This window comes from Galleria mellonella, unplaced genomic scaffold, assembly GCF_026898425.1.
Source record: "Galleria mellonella isolate WM207_F2 unplaced genomic scaffold, CSIRO_AGI_GalMel_v1 utg352, whole genome shotgun sequence".
Taxonomy (NCBI): Eukaryota; Metazoa; Arthropoda; class Insecta; order Lepidoptera; family Pyralidae; genus Galleria; species Galleria mellonella.
The window spans coordinates 3,748,135-3,766,816 of NW_026442084.1; the positions used below are offsets into that span (position 1 = coordinate 3,748,135).

Sequence of the window (18,682 nt, forward strand, 5' to 3'; positions counted from 1 at the left end):
ACAATAACGTGTTACGTGAAATCAGCCAGTAAATGAAATTGTCAATATGTCCTCTTTACATATATTATTTTATAGTTGATAGTATTTATATTTTAGTCTTATACGTATTATATACTGCTGTTTTGCTGAGCATAAGCCTCCCCGATACTGCTATAAATTTTCCTATTAACTTCCGTCACCTACATTATTGAGGTCGTTAGTATTGTGAGGGTTGTCTTATATGTACTACATTTGCCTGTTTGAGGTCGCCATTCGAGAACATTTTTTATAGACATCACAATATTGATATTGTTCTTGATCGCTCATAAAGCACTAAGTAGTAATAAACTGTATTTTCATTTATTTATTTATTTAAACTTTAATGCACAGTAAAATTCTATGTATATTTGGCGGACTTAACACCTTACGGTGTTAAAATACAAATACATTTACCATATAAGAAAGGATATTAGAATTGTAAAAAAAAAAATGTGACTCAGAAATTGTGCAAATAATTGTATTTGCTTATTTTTGTCAAAAATATATAGGGAAATAATCAATATCTGATTTATTTGAAATACATTATCGGGAGGAAATTTTTTTGCAGGTAAATACTAAAGTAGCTACATACCTGCTTCTTTACTGCCGACTTAAAAAATTGTAAACAATGTAAATGTTTAAAATTAACCAATATTTGACTTGTCAATATTTGACTCGAGCGAAGCCGGGGCGAATCGTTAGTTCTAGTTTAAAAGCTCGACGCTATACTCGTACTAAAACATTAATCGGAGCGTTGTATTAAAAGTTTACCAAAATGGTAACGATCTAAATATTGATAAAGCTTTTATTTCCTCAAGTTTGGGAGTTTAAGCAAAACCCTTTTAACTTTAAGTGGGCTGTAAAAACAAGTAATATCTCTTAAAATATGGTCGTTTCATTTTAACAGTGTTATACAGAAATGATAAACTGAGTACGGGTTTTAATTAAACAGGTCAATCACGAGTTAAATAGTTTAATATAGTTTTATTTGTTATATTATATTTTAGTATACGCGTGCAGTCTCGGGATATACATAGTGATTTATAGAATTAATAAATAAATAAATAGTAAATTAATACTAGCTTTTACCCTCGACTTTCTCCGTGTGATTGGGATAAGGTTATGTTCTTCTCCTTCCCATATAGTACCTGTATAATGTATTTCATAGTGATTGGTTAAGTTTTTTTTTAATTTTTTTTTATGCAACTTAGAATGGCAAACAAGCTGACGGCCCACCTGATGGAAAGTGGTAACCGTCGCCTATAGGGATGATAAGTACCATGAATATAACAGAGTATACTGTTTCGCCCATGATACCTCCCATGCGTTGCTAAGTTCTAAGATGCCAAGAGGGAATAAATAAACAAACTGACTTTCAGATTTATAATATTATATATCATCATATCAGCTGTTAATTGTTCACTATTGAACATAAGCCTCACCCACAGACTTTTTTATACCACAAAGATAGCAAACAAGCATACGGCTTGTCTGATGGTAAATGGTCACTGTAGCCTATGGATGCCTGTAATACTAGGGGTGTTACGTGCACTTTGCCGACCCTGAAGAAACCTTCATATTTATTTTTTGAAGTCTGTCATAGGAAATGATCCCGAGCTACCTGCATCCATTGACTCTCTACAATGTAGTTGAAGTGGATATCACATAAAGATTAATATTAAAATAGCGAATATTAAAATACATAATATTAAAGTGATCACACGAGTCACACGAGTTTACATTACACAGCGATGTATAAACATTTCTCGCTGATTATCGCCCAAGTCTTTTCTTATAATTTTAAAGAGAATATGTCGTGTGAGTGTACAAAAGATGCTTTGAATAGTGCACGAGTGTCCGTCGGCGGGAAAGATTTGAGATCGCCGCCTTCCAAAGAACTACTATGAGCTGTTGACACACCCAGTGAATTACCGTACACGAATGAATAAATGAATGATCGAATCAACATCATTACATCAGCCCTTAAGGGTTCACTGCTGAACATACACTTCCCCCTTGGGGAGGTATAGTCCATGATACACATATATTACAATAAAAGAAAAACCGCACAGAAAATGTTACCTAGAGAAAATAATTAATTAGCGGGGAGTGGGGGAGGGATTGTTAGTAATAAAGACTAAGGGCCCAATTGCTAGCAATATACCCAACCAGGCGGACCTCCACGCGGTCCCCTCTGGAAACCATCGTGTTGAATTCTAGGTGTATTCATCATGATGGGCTAACTGAACTGTCTTTTCATTCTTACTTATCATATTTCACTGGTGCCCCGCCGGTGTATACTGTTAGCATGGGCGGGGTTTAACATTTCATTGTTATCCATTAAAAACATATTTATTAACACCACTATGACATTTTCTTTTATACAACTTAGAATGGCAAACAAGCTGACGGCCCACCTGATGGAAAGTGAAACCGTCGCCTATAGACATGAGCAGTACCATGGACATAACAGAGTATATTGTTTCGCCCATGATACCCCCCATGTGTTGCCATTCCTGTGGACTCAGGTGTTATTCCTCTGTACCCAGTAAATTCATGCCATATCCCACCCTTCAAACCGAAACACAGCCATGCAAACACAACTGCTTCACGGTTGAAACACGAACACTTCCGTGCAAATATAATAAGTTATTATTTATATTTATTTATTATAAATTGTTATCTCTTAAAATATTTATTTAATTTACTATTTTTTTTAAATCTGTGCACCCGCATTTGCTCTCTCTGTTTGGCGTGGTCGTTGACTGGTAGAGAATGCTATCAGGAATTAATTCCGCTCTGTAGACATTTTTCAATGTATGCAAAAGTATAAATAAATAAATAAATGACAAACACTAGATTTTTTATTTACTTTTATTATTTTTGTCATGTCTTTTTTGTAAATTACTCGTATTTGTATCTATGCATCTGTGCTGTTGTAATGAGAGTATTTCATCATCTCAGCCATTATCCGTCCACTGTTGGACATAGGTCTCTCCCATAGACTGCCATAAAGAATGGTCATGAGCCACCTACATCCACTGACTGCCTGCAATGAATTAGAGGAATGAATGAATGAATCATTCCACTTAGGGAGGTCGTGACATACATGAGTGTATTTAAGTATTTATATTAAATATATGTAAGGTATTTAAGAGTACGAAACATTTCTTAGTTTATCGGTGTTTAAGTGTCCACGAGTGAAAACGTTTTTTGTAAAGCTTAATGATTCTAATGATAATATTCTAAATATAGAATTTGGTGGATAATTTGATGACATCAGCCGTACTGTCCAAAGCTGAACATAGGTCTTTCTTATAGGAGGCTTTGCCAGTACTTGCTACGCTTGGTTTTGCTTTTGGCGGGTTCGCGACCGCAGTTAGACTTTGGTGATATTTTAAGAGGGACTCTGCTGCTCATCTCTCGTCCATTTAGTTCCCTTAGTCGCCTCTTACGACATCCATGGGAAAGGGAGGAGTGGTTTATTCTATGTCAGGATAATTTACGATTGCATAATACGAATACAACATCAAATTATCTTATTCTTTTTTTGAATCTTCTAATACTTCGACATTTTAAGTCATAAACCTTACTTGTAAAATGTTTGGAATAGCCAAACATTTTACGACTTGGACGTTTGGTGCACTCGTTCGTAATAAATGGATTTAGTGTCGCTATTTTTCTTGACATTTTATAAACGGCGTTTTTGTAAAATGATAGGGTATTTTAAATTTTATATAGCACAATGAAATACTATAACTAAAACGGGCCAGAACATGGGAAACAGCTTGTATTTACAGTAAAAAATAGTTGTTAACAAACCAAATTAAGATTGTACTTTGCATTGTAGGATTTTAGTATACTCCGTGAAATCATCATCATCATCATCATATCAGCTTTCAACTGTCCACTGCTGAACATAAGCCTACCCCTTGGGGGAGTCTTGCTAGTAGTTACCACGCTTGGCAGGCGGATTAGCAATCGCAGTCTGGCTTTAGAGATGTTTTAAGAAGGACGCTGCTGTCCATCCCTCGCCCTCCCTTAGTCGGTTTTTACGACACCCACGGGATAGGAAGGGGTGCCCTATTCTATGTCGGGACACAACCAATCTGTAAAATATACATATTACAGAGTCGACAAAACTGCTGATTAACTAGCAAGCATATTTATTCGTACTTTAATTAAAAAAAAATATAAACCACTCTGTATAGTTTGCCAATTACTCGAGTGGGCAATTTCAGTAAGCTCAAAGTCAGCGGGGCTCGCGCGAAAGCCAGTCATCTGATGTGTAAATGATGTGCCAACTACTTGTCTCTTTTATACTTAGATCTACCCGTATATATGTCTCTTTCTAAGGTTAACCACGCGACCTTTTGGCTAGGGTCGCTTTATAATGAATTAGGGAACTCAAACCCTAGTTTTGTAAGCCCGTTAGGCCGTTCGCACATTCAGTAACTTAATTAAGACAAACTTAGAGCGTACAGGTATGTGTTCCTTGCACACGAGCGATTTTTAGTAATATGATTATTGTTCTATTGGGAGACATTCATACTAAATAAAAGATACTTAAATGACTCGTATATTCCAGTCTGAGGACTAGGAAATCATGAGTATCTCGTATTTGAGTGCGTAATTTTAGAGTAAGTTTTATAAAATCAAAACAAATTATAAAATGTTAATGAAATTGAAGCATGGACTTAATTTATGCTAAACGATGTGACAACAACCATAGCACGGGAGTCATTGAAAATAATATTAGCAGGTGGTCGTAACGCCTCGTCATATTTTATAATTTTTCCATAATTAATTTCCAACAAATTCAACGGACACAAACGAATTGCAAAGTTGTTAACTTAGTTTGTGTGCATTTAATTATTCAGAGAAAATTTAGTTTGATTACGAGCTACGTTGTATAAAACTTTTGCTGTTTGTATATTTGGTGAATTATAGCGTCTGTTTGTGTTTTTGTGAAGATTGCGCCGAATCGCTCCCTTAGAATATAAATTCTTGTTAAAATAATTAAAAGCTACTACTGCGAATTTCGTAAGCGTATACTTTTAAAAACACATTGCGTAGACCCCAAAGTGATATGTGATACGTAGCTGCCCTATCACATATCATTTGGGGTCGAGGAAGAAAAATATTAAGATGATAATTCTATTTACCTTTACGCCAAATATTTTACGGCGTAGGTAGAGAGAACCGAGTATCAAAGGCCTGTGTTCTTACATAGATACATATATCTATCTATCACTTTATGTCCCTTAATTTGCACTCTATCCCCAAATTTATATACTTAGTGTGTCCAATACAGCAGGTATCCTGCCACCCGTATCTAATAGCGAGGACAGGATGCCTGAACAAATGCACTTCCAACTATAAAAACAATCTTTTGCTTCCTCCACAATTATTAATTGGTTATGAATATGCAAATATGAGATTCTTTACTCCTCTACTAGGTAGAATATGATCCAACTGATCATGCAAGGTTAGTCTAGGTCTTTTTTAGTATCTACATCCTAAATGATGATGATGATAATGATTTACTTTTAAAATTTTAGAAGTTATTCGGTACGTTTTGAGTTAGTCGTTAATTCTCATTTGTCCAACAACTTATGTCTTTTAATACTTTAAATTATGACTTGTTTCTTTTTACGTTGTCCTTATAAATCAGAAAAGAAATGGATGGACAGTGTTAAAGATAAAATGGGCAGAAAGAGAGCGAATACTAAGACGATTGCAAATAGAGATTGCAAATGGAAGAGGAAAACAAATCATAGCAGCCACACATGCAGGCCACAAATCATCTGCTTGGTTACTTCTGTCCCACTTGCATTCATGTGGAGAAATAGCTGTGCTTGTATATGTTTGCGTACCTCTTCGAATGACAGTAAAGATATAGAGTATAGAGACGTAACATTATCTGGCAAATTAATGGCAAAACGTGAGGTTATACAGTGGGCGTCACTGTGTATTCTGTGATATCCACGATACTGTTTATTATAGATGACAGTTACTATTTTTCAACAGGTGAGGCGTCAGCTTGTTAGTCATTCTAAGTCATAAAGACACTTTGATTACTTTGTGTCGCCAAATGTACGGTGGGTCTTAATAATTTTCAAGTTACCTACCAACGAAAATCCTGGTAACTTTTGACGTTTTAAATGCTCTTCAATTTGTTCCCGTGTCGTAGATTAAGTTCTAAATTGAGCAATTATTTTGTTATATAGGCTGCACTTTGATCTTGTTTGGCCGACTGTTAATGTTAATCGAACTTGAGCTTAAGTAAGTTAAGTAAGTAACCCTTTTAATTTAGACATAAGTGTAATATTATATTAACTTTTTATAATATTGAATTGTATTTTGATGAAGTTATTAGTGTTTACTTTTATGAGTACTATTTAGGCTAATAAGGGAAATGTTGCTAGTAGTTGCCAAGTTTAGTAAGTGGGTTGTCAACTGTAATCAGATTTTTAGTGATGTTTTAAGAGCTATTCTGGATCCACACGGATAAAATGTCTATAAATTTCATAGTTTACCTAAACGATTGCACTGATTCCCGTCTCTTACAAAACATAATTCATATCATAGTTACATATTGTTACATTTAGTTACACTTTACAAAATCATTTGCACACGTGAGTAAAACATGTCGATAGTAAAAAAATCTTCAAAAATTGTTTATATATAATTGGCAATGCAACTGCGTAATATACAGCTGGACAAATTGAGAATCTTCTTTTTAAAGTGGGTTAAAAATGGAAACTGATAATTTAATGGACATACTGGAATTGCAAAAAATCGTGTTCATACATAATAGACAACGGCAATTGCGTAACATACAGAGTTTACAGACATGCTAAAGAGCCTCTTTTTTAAAGTCGGTTAAAAGTGTAAGCACAAATGATAATTTAATGGACAGACTTGAATTCCATTCACGCTTATCAACATTCAAAAGTCCGGCCCGATTGTATGCGATGCCATCTGTTTAATCACTATAAGTGCAGAGCCGGACAGTTTCATGTGATGACGACTTTGGTAGCCATATTTATATAATCCATTTCTATGAGCTTGTTTTTCGTATTTTCGTTTACATTAATATATGATGAATATGTCTAATCTAGTTTTACCCGCGACTTCGTTCTTGTGACTGGGATATATTGATTGTGTATGGAAAATCTATTTCTCAATAACTAATCGTTGGGGGGAAAAGGGATTGTTAGTAATAATCTGAGAGACTAAGAATCCCATTGCTAGCAATATATCCAAACAGGTCGACCTCCTCGCGGTTCCCCCTGGAAACTATCATGATTAATTCCTGATGAATTCATCGTGATGGGCTAACTGGCCTGTTTTCATCCTCATCGATCACCCTTCACTGGTGCCCCGCCAGCGTATCCCATTATCACTCCATTTTCATCCAATAAAAAAAAAAAACTTATCGTTATACTACGTTTCGCCAGTAGTTGCTACACTTGGCAGGCGGGCTGGCAACCGCAGTTAGGCTTTTAGAGCTGTTTTAAGAGGGACGTTGCTGCCCATCCCTCTATCGTTAAGTTGTTTTAGTTGCATCTTACGTCATCTACGGGAAAGTAATGGCTTATTGTATGCCGCTATATGGCCAGTCAGTCGAATACTTCCTGTAAATTGCTTCAGAATCAAGATATTTATAAAACCGATCAGTCAAAATCTAAGTATTGCGGGCAGTATGATTGATAATAATAATTCTTGTTTATAGGTTAAATCTGATAGTTGTTAGCGATAAGGTATACTTAATGTGACCATGGCGTGTTTAACTTGGACATTCACGCTTGCCCTTTTAGACTGGCGGTAATCAACCGATTTGAAAAAAGACGATTGTACATTTTTTTAATGTTTACGTAACTTTTTTATGTCATTCGGAATGGTGGACATGCTGACTGACTTGTATAGATATGCGCTGCACCATGGGTTTTTTTTTTTAAATTCATGATAATGGAATGGTAACCCCACCCGCGCTATCAGTATACACCGGCGGGGCACCAGTGAAGGATGATAGATGAGGATGAAGTAGTTCATTTAGCCCATTGTCACGAATTCAACAAGAATTCTTCACGATGGTTTCCAGGGGGAACTACGAGGAGGTCGACCTAATAAGGCATATTGCTATCAATGGGGCTGTCAAACTCCATTGCTAACAGTCCCTTTCCCTCTAGCACTATGGGTTAGTATAATACTAGTTTCATGGGGGAAAGTAATAAAGCTGCTAGTCTTCATTACTAAGTAATATATCATGTCCAGGTTGAGTTCTACGTAGCCGCTTGGAAATTACGAAAACGTGCGTGAACAAAATGACAGTCGGAGATTGATGGTTAATATGGAAGGTTCTGGAACTTCTGGTAGTAATAGTGGTGATCAATCTTTGAGTGTTGGCAGTCACATATATACTAATAGTTGCGGAATTAAACAAAATAATTCTAATCAACTAACCAGTGATTTGGACTTCCGCAAGACAACATCTAGTTTATTAAAGTATTTACAATTGAAGTCGTTTTTTCTTTTGGCTTTTATTTCATTTTTTTTGTTTGTTACCTCACAACTCCATTCGTCGTAAAACAATTTGGAAAATCTTTTTATTATCTGAAAGAATGTTACATATTGATACCATGGAAATTTTATCAAAATCGGTTTAAAAGTTTAGTTTTTAATTAAAATAATAGATTCAACACAATGGAAATAGTTTTTTTGTGGAACATAATTTTAATTGAATCTTTATTTTTACATTTGTTTTCTCTGTGTAAACAATTAAAGAATGGCTTGGACTTAAACAATATTTAGGAAATTTGATAGTTATCAATTGGTTAGTAAATAAGAAAATAAAATCCTTGATCTAACTACCTATAAGGTAATTTCCGCAATGGGTCTATTGAAAATAACTTTCCAGAAGGTTTTGGCCCCTTAAAAAAAGGTCATATTTACTCTTAGACATGTTAGCGAGGTTTCGCACGCATCCTGAAGTGGGCATTAGACGATTCTGAGGTGGGCACGGCTCATCCCATTTCCTCTCTAAATACGTGTATGCCTGTTGCCCTTCAGGCTATCAATAAATTGAACAAAACTAAATATTAAATAAATAGTATATACATTTATTATCCATAAGTATTAGGCACTTATTACTAGAAAGAGGATTACAAAGGACACTTATTTCTTGTTTTATATTTCATAAATATACCTAATGGCCGATAGTATTTATTATATTGAGGTTTAGGAATGAACTAGTTGATATTTTTGGCTTCACTTTACGTAAAAGCATTTAACTTTGGTGGTGTGGTCTAGCAAACCCCGATTTCCGAACGTTTTCTTTATATTATAGTTACGTATGCAATAATAAATTGACGTGTGATTTCTGTATAGAGTGGGCCATCCCTTCCTTTTTCATGGGTATTGTCAGAGGTTACTAAGAGAATTTAATGGATGAGGAATCGGTAGTAGAGTCCCGCACTCAAGCTCACAAAGGCTCACTGCGAATGCCAACCTGGCTGCCAAACGTGGTAAATATTGGAAATCCCCCCCCCCCCTATGATAATGTAAAGACTAATGTATTCTAATTTATGATAGTAGGTGTACATTGGCTATTCAGAATAGTGATTCAATTAAAAAAGAAATTCAAAAGATTAAACCACTTTTTTAATTGAATGGGCGAAGTCAAACCCCATAGTAAGTTTTAAAAATAGAATAAAGAACAGTACAATACAGAAATACAGACTAGGTGAAATTGTACTAAAGTAGGTAGTCATTTTCAGTTCGGAAAGCGGTCATAAATCTTCGCAGCTATAAAGGCGTATGCACACTTACGACTTACATAATATTTTGCGTTGAGAGAATAAACAAAAAAGTATTGCATCATTTTATTGCATTATAATGGTTTGGTGTATGTAATTTAAATTTCTAAAAATAATGAAATATTTCACATTTCGGACCGCTTCTCGAAAAGAATTGGGGAAAATAAAAGAACTGATTTGTAAATTTTTTATAGCAGGTTTATAAAAGAATGTATTTATTTGATCTTTTCTTTGAATTATGTAACAACCTTGTTGTTCTAGCGTTTTTTTATCGACTTACTTTCCTATGATCATAGGTTAGAACATATTGTATTCATTATTTGTATTGACTGCGTGTTTCAATATATAAAATATAAACAAAAAACATTTAAAAATGTTGAATGTTTATCAGTTGTCTAGTAGTAATCTTAAAGAAAGTACAGCTAACTTTGGGACTAGATGGCGCTGCGTTATGGGCTTAAGTAATATTTTTCTATTACTTTATACCAATATATAAGCTTTTATTAATGAGGGATATGAAAGTATTGTAATATATTTTATAAAATAAGAACACGGCCACTTGTGGTAGAAAAATGTATTATGATAATATTAATGTCAAATTTAATTTAAAAATAAAAAAAAAAACGTAATTCTAAGAACATGCTTTCAGCACTAATTTACTAATTGTTCTTATCTATATAAAATTTGTAGAATATTAACATAAAATATTATAGTGATATTAAAAAAGAAATACACTGATATTAATTTTCAATAATATGAATAAGTATTACGTAGTTGTAATTCGATCGCTTATTAATATAATTATGTAAATATAATCCCAATCTGTCAATTGAAAACATATCAAACAAACAATATATCCGATAATGGAATACATTTGTATCTACTGTCTGCATATATCTTCGACGTATCAATTAAATTGTGACATTACTTGAATTTGCCATCAGCTTTATTGGAATTTGATAATAATTTGAGTTAAGATAGAGGTTTTATGTTATCTGAGCGTATAAAACTTGTTCGTTTAATAAAACAAAGTCGCTGAATGTTATTTTATTCGATAAGCAAGTTTTATATATTTGATGAGCTTGGACTATCGACAATACTAATATTTTTATTATCATATATTTATAGTACTATATCTATGTATAAATAGATATAAATATTGCAATACTTATTAAGTATCCTCATAAAACATCACATAGATAATATATTATTTAATATGATTTGAATTTGCTAAAATTTATTAACTGAATACATTTTTATTTTACATTGTGGTGTGACCTCTTTATGGAATAAGCGAGTGTAAATAATAAAAAAACATTTTACATTAAAATAGTGGAACTAAGTAGAAATACATATATTATCATAATAAAGCTAATCAATAATTATTTATGTGTGTCGACGGTAACCTAAACAGTTTAAAATCCGATGTCAATTGTCTCATAATAACAAAGTTAAACATGCGACAGATGGGTATTCAAAACATGTTAAGAACGTCTCACTACAAAAGCGCATTTAATGTCTGTTTATACCTAAACTGAAGAAGAATTATTTTTCTACAAATAAAACGGACTATGCCACATAAAATTAAACATTATTACACCGACTAAACAATATTTAATCACTTAGACAGAGTTCTGTTAAACACTGTTTAGATAAGCATTGTTTTAAATTATTTATGTTATAAGATCATACAAGTTAATAAGACTTCCAAAAGTGGTGTTCATAACGTAACAATCCCATCTTTTTAAATGTCATTACGAATCAAGACGAATAATTGGTTAGTCGCCGCCATTATTGTGTTCAGTGTGTAATCGTCCTTACAAAAAACCCGCGATATCGCGTCGACCGTTCGGCCAATCAACGTTGAGCGACTCTCCACTGAATTATATATGTGATCGATAACAGTCATATAGTTAACAAAGCGAACGATAGTAACGGATAGGGCTGCATACTCAGTGTCGTTCTATTGTTATTTTTTTTTTTTTGTAACATTAACGTTGTTTCATTTCACAAAGCTTCGGAAAGAAATAGAATACTACTCGTATAATAACAGTATCAATATTGTATTGAAGAACAATTAAACTAGCTTTATTAACTGATATGGCAGTATAGATGTTTTACTTTGCTCGAAGGCACGGGAAATATTGTTTTTATTTTTACACAACGTTCGCTGTACTCTGTTCTCGATCTATGTAAGGTCAAATACCTTTGTCCTTAATTAATAAATGGAGAAACTTTGCCTCATGGTAAAAGGTGATCACTGCCTATAAATAAAACCATAGACAGGGGGGAGAGTTTGTTAATGATATATACTGTAAGGTCGCTCTTTACGCAGTCTACTTTGGAAACCATCATGATTTTTTTTATGCAACTTAGAATGGCAAGCAAGCTGACGGCCCACCTGATGGAAAGTGGTAACCGTCGCCTATAGACATGAGCAGTACCATGGACATAACAAAGTATACTGTTTCGCCCATGATACCCCTCGTGCGTTGCCATTCCTGAGGACGCAGGTGTTATTCCTTTGTACCCTGTAAATTCACGCCATATCCCACCCTTCAAACCGAAACACAGCCATGCAAACACAACTGTTTCACGGTTGAAAGACGAATGGGACAGAGGTACCTAAGCAAACGACTTTTGTGCAAAGTCTCCCTCTCGTATGATTTTTACCACTAGGCATATAATGGCACATAGTTGTCTTTACTAAAAGACAACTATATGCCATTTAACCTAATTAGATTGTTTTACCTTTCATTGATATCCCGTTGTGCCGTATAGTCCCGGCATAGAATGGGCCACCCATTCCTTTCCAGTGGGTGTCGTAAGAGACGACTAAGAGAACTTAATAGTCGAGGGATGGGCAGTAGCCTCTTAAAACACTTGGGACCGTTTATTATGGTAGTCTATGGTGGAGGCCTATATTTATATACTCTGTATGTAGTAGTGGACAGTAAACGGCTGATATGTTGACCATAATGATGCCTCACTATTGCACACCATTAGCATAGGCATGTGCATCATTCCATTTTCCTCTACTACAAATGTTATTAAGGGAAATCTTTTAAATTTTGTTACTTTAGTATTAACATAGGTAGTATGTTATATAGTAAAAGATATAATATATGTATACATACATCCTCATACTGGGTCGTATCATTTTTGGCAAACGATGTCATTGCCCGTAACTATGTAACTAAGGAAAATAATAAACCGAACGAAATATACAAACATTTAATGTATTTATTTATGTTATATTTTGCTAATAAAGTTTCCTTCGTTCGTTAATAAACATGATTTAACTCTGGCTCTAAGCTTTCAGTAAACATTAACTATTTACTTAAAACTCTATCTATCATAATGTTATTTATTATTTTCTCGACGCAAAACTTTTACACACAAAATTCTAATAACATTATAATATTGTTTTTGCTACTTCATGTATATATATCGTCATAATATCGCTCTACAATTGATGGAAAAATCGGTGGGGATACATAACAAAATAACATAGAACCTCATTCTTTTTAGAAGTCGGTTAAAAACAGTCAATTTAGAGTTTAGCTAATGCAATTAGAATGCCTTCCGCTATATATAATTTATACAATTATATTAAAAATGAAATGCTTGTCACCTACCAACCCTAGTTATATCCAATTTTAGCCTCAGAAAACGGACAAACAAGGGGTGTCCCGGACAAATGCAGAGCCAATCCTCTCTTAAATTTAAAATATGAGTTAATACTTTACTAGTTTTTGCTTGTACTTTGTACACATGTCTTTTGAAACAACTTTTAATGGCGTATCAAGGTAAATCATATATCACATTGTATTTACAATAAATCTGTGGAAACATGATAGGTACAAAAGTATGTAAAGGTACAAAAGGCGGTCTTATCGCTAGGGCAATCTCTTACAGACAACCGTTGGTTAAAGGAGAACAGATAGAAGTGGGTAGGTGGCGCAAGAGTGAAATAATATTTTTTAAGTGGTGATTTTGCAGATTTCATAGTGCATCCATCTGTGCTTACTCAATGTTACTGATACTGTATTTATTCCCTAGCGGCTAATAATCTATAGGAAAAAACCAGAAAAATGATAATATTATCATTTTTCCGGTTTCCTCATTACTTATTTATATTTGATCGATCACTAACAGTTTCGTTAACAATTCACTAACGGTGGTTTTGCGAATTCATATAATATAGGTAAGTCAGGAAAAGTTGATAAAAAAGCTATTTCTTGTATGTATACCATGTCACACCATATCAATTGTCCATTACTGACCATAGGAGTCTCCCTATTATGGGATTTTGCACATAGTTGCCACGCTTGGCAGGCGGGTTGGCAATTGCACTTAGGTTCTGTGATGTTTTAAAGGGACGCTGTTGACCATCCCTCGACCATTATGTCACTTTAGTCGCTTCTTACGATACCCACGGGAAAGGAAAGGTTGCCCATTCTAATCCGGGACCATATTTCTATGATAGTACCCGTAGGCTATATGTATTATATTTTTATACTAATAAATCTAGACTAATAAATAAAGCTAGACTGTTTAAAATAGGAACCGTCAGGAAAAAGTATTAAAATAGACTTGTTAATGAAACGTAAGAGCAATTGTATGTCGCTGGCTTTTTTTAATTTGGATCAACACATTGTCGTGTATTATATATTTTGTATATTCTAATTATATAGTTGTAGCTTAGTTATATATTGCTATGGCTGACCAGGTGTAGGAGGGAGGGCAGCGTTTGTTGGTATTGGGCAAGTTAGTCCTTATTTCTAGTAATAAATCTAAAATAAACCTAACTAACAGCCCGCCTCGGTTTCGCACGGTTTTTTCAATATATAGCTTACGTTTATCATCATCATATTAGCCATTATTTGTCTACTGCTGATAGACAAAATAATTCTACATTTCAATTCGATTGCAATAGTAGTTGCTGAGATACAGTGCAGTGTTAGAGATACAGACGAACAGACGGACGGATAAAGTCGCACCATAAGGATTCCTTTATATCTTTTTGGGTAATGGAACCTTTAAAATGATTATTATTGTTAGAGTTGCCATAATTAATTCTAATAATATTGCGTCCTTATCCATTATGAGGTACATGAGGTATAATTTATTACGTGACAATTTTGTATTGACTTCGTTATTAGGTATCTGCGTATTTTTGTCAATAACTTTACAGGTTATTGTTAAAAATAAACCACTATACACCTTAATTTTACACTATAAATTACAGTGTAAAATACAGTGTCAAAATCTATAATTTAGAAGTATGGTAATGGAAGTGCTCCACTTCCGTGTTTCTAAATTATAGGTTTGACATTGATTTTGATGTTTGCTATTCATCACGCTCAAAACCCTAAACGGATTTAAATATTTTTCTTTACGATAACTTGTATGAGAAAAAAAGGTAAGTAATATATAAATCTATATATTGTATTATAGTTACTATTTTTTTTATTGTTTCGCCCATGATACCCCCCATGCGTTGCCATTCCTGAGAACTCAGGTGTTATTCCTCTGTACCCTGTAAATTCACGCCCCCACCCTTCAAACCGAAACAACCTTGCAAACACAACTGCTTCACGGTAGAAACACGAATGGGACAGAGGTACCCAAGCAATTGACTTTTGTACAAAGTCTCCCTCTGGTGATATCTACTAGCGACCCGCCCCGACTTCGCACGGGTGCACATCACATCACATCACATTAGAAACCTCTAAAATTATCAATGTTTCTCTACAATATTATACATCTATTATACATATAAATCTTCCTCTTGAATCACTCTATCTATTAAAAATAAACCCGCTCCAAAATCCGTTGCGTAGTTTTAAAGATTTAAGCATACATAGGGACGGACAGACAGCGACAGCGACTTTATTTAAATGCTACTCGTATGTAGTGATGATATGTTAGACGGCATCTTGGTCAATTACGAACCGATTTGGATAATCTCTGTGTCTGTAAATAAGAGATATTGAAGAATAACTTATATGAGCGGTTTTAACAAACCGTATATGATTTTTTTTTATACAACTTAGAATGGCAAACAAGCTGACGGCCCACCTGATGGAAAGTAGTAACGGTCGCGTATAGACATGAGCAGTACCATGGACATAACAGAGTATACTGTTTCGCCCATGATACCCCCCATGCGTTGCCATTCCTGAGGACTCAGGTGTTATTCCTCTGTACCCTGTAAATTCATGCCATATCCCACCCTTCAAACCGAAACACAGCCATACAAAGACAACTGCTTCAATCATGATTTTGACAATTATGTTCTTGAAGGTGTAACTTGATATCGGTGTATGTTTTATTTTAATGCACTGTCCAGAATCAGTTACCTACTCCCAAATACCACACGTATGAAGTTGTGGACAGAAGATATAATATATATAAATATATAGATAGGATTTACTCCCGTATTAGTCCTATATTTTTTTCACGATCCGAACGTATAAATTTCTACTTACCAAAAACTTATTTGTAGTAAATCAGAAAACTTTAGAAGAGTCAAGGTTGAAGGCATAAAAAACATAAACCAGATATCTCTTTATTATCAGAAGACTAAAATATAATACAAGTGAAAATGAGAAGACATAACTTTCGAATCCCTTGGGTGGTTTCGGGAAACCCTTCAAAGATTGCGGCGTGGGAAAATAAACAGGCTTCGATTTAGGCCTAGTTATCACTAACCGTTTCATTGCATGGTTTTTTTAATGGGGTGAAAATGGAATGGTTTCATCGTTTTTGTTATCGGTATATGCTGGCGAGGCACCAATGAGGCATGATAGGTGAGGGTAATATTTTTTTTTAATGGGTGAAAATGGATTGGTAACCCCGCCCGCGCTATTGGTATACACCGACGAGGCACCAGTGGAAGATGATAGGTGAGAATGAATGCAGGTTAGTTGGCCCACCATGATGAATTTGACAAGAATTAAACATGATGGTTTCCAGGGGGGCCCGCATGGAGGTCAACCTGAGAGGGTTAATTGCCAGTTATGGGGTTATTAGACCCCATTACTAACAATCCCTTTCCCCCAGGTGAGGTTAATGTTAGGGCACTTGGTCCATCGTGACAAATACGTTAAGAATAAATCATGATCTCGTTTCCTAAGGAAATTACGTGGAGGTCCACCTGATAGTTTATATTGCTATCTTCTTCCTCCTTTTTATATAGCTAGTGGTATCTAGACCTAATGAAGAAAGAATTCATCATTCCTTTTCATTACCAGGTTATAAATTGTGATTACGGTAATAAACGAATTTCAGTCTAGGTCTAGATGTCACTGACGATATGGTGACGAAGTAAGAAAATGTTATGTTACAATGTCACCAATCCAATTTATTCCCACGAGGTTGTAAGAGGTGACTAAACGGACGGAAATAGACTTCGATATAGGTCTATATGTCAATATCCAAATGATCCTAGAGTAATACAATTGTAAGAGCTGGTTATAGAGACGGGATGGGGAAAGGAGTTTTTAGTAATGTGGGCTAATTCCTAATATCAGATCAACTCCTGCGTGGTTCCCAAAAGAAACCAACGTGAGCAATGACTAAAATATTTATTACCTTGGGTAATAATAATAAGCTATAGCTAAGTAAAAATTTGTCTGTATCTTTATCCATGGAAAATAGATACTATGTTTATACTAAATTTCGTTAAATATTGGTTGAACTGTTATGATGCCAAGTGACAACAAAGAAACAAATTAACATGTTTAATTACTAGCTAAACCGCGCAACTTCGTCTACAACGGAAGCTCTCAAAAGGAATAAATTTGCCTCGTTTTTGCAATATTTTTTAATAATTCTCTGCTTCTATAGTTATTCTATAGTTACTTATTAATATTTATATATTATATTAATATTTATTATATAATATATTTATCTCCATGCCTTTTTACTCTCAGGATGCTGTAGATAATATAAGTTGACTATGCGAGCGGGAAATCCATACTACACAAACTTAGTATTTACTTGCTGGCAAGTGAGTGTTGGAACATAAACTCGAACAACTACGGGAACGGTTATAAATAGGCTTCGACTTAGGCCTAGATATCACTAACCGTGTGGAGAGGAACTAACCATACAAAGGAGTGATGATTTTGTGTGTATGGTGGTGGTAACATTCTTATTAGTATTATAAGTGTGAAATTCAGTTTGGTGCTTTAAAGGCTCAATTAATCCCAGATGAGCCCCCAACCCGTTATACGTATAAAGCTATTCAGCGTATTGGTAAATTGTAAAATTATGTTTTTGTTGATACATATTTATAAATAAAAAATATAAAAAAATATGACCAATCTTCATCATCATCATCATCATCAGTAAAACAAATCGTTGGTATGTACAAATGTATGGATGAAGACGAGCAAAGAATACTATTTATACTGCTCAATCGACTTATCCCAGTTGAACGAAGACACGGGTATGAGTTAGTTGTTCGTAAACTTATAGTCGAGGTTAGGCAATAAATATGCAACTGGTTTAAATTCTGTAGTTAGTTTGAAGGTTATATAATAAAGATGGCTCTTAGAGATCTATATTATATAGATTTAACTTAATTTTCTAGATGTAAAATACTGTTTGAATCTCTAGAATAGAATTCTAACTATAGTCTGTCTTGTGGTATAAGTTACAAGCTAAGTTATTTTAGTATTATATATATTTTTAAAATGCACAATTTTAAATTATGGAAATACTATCGGTCGTATATTATCTATATTAAAATTATAAAGCTGAAGAGTTTGTTTGTTTGGTTGAACGAGCTACGAGTATTCTTAAGAAGTACTGGTTCGAATTGAAAAATAATT

General features: G+C 34.2%; 1 protein-coding gene across 2 annotated transcripts in view; it reads right to left on the reverse strand.

Annotated features, from left to right (window-relative positions):
* The window catches only part of LOC113519480 (uncharacterized), a 295,148-nt gene that overhangs the window by 79,042 nt on the left and 197,424 nt on the right, over positions 1-18,682 (reverse strand). The gene's annotated exons all lie outside the window — the stretch shown is intronic.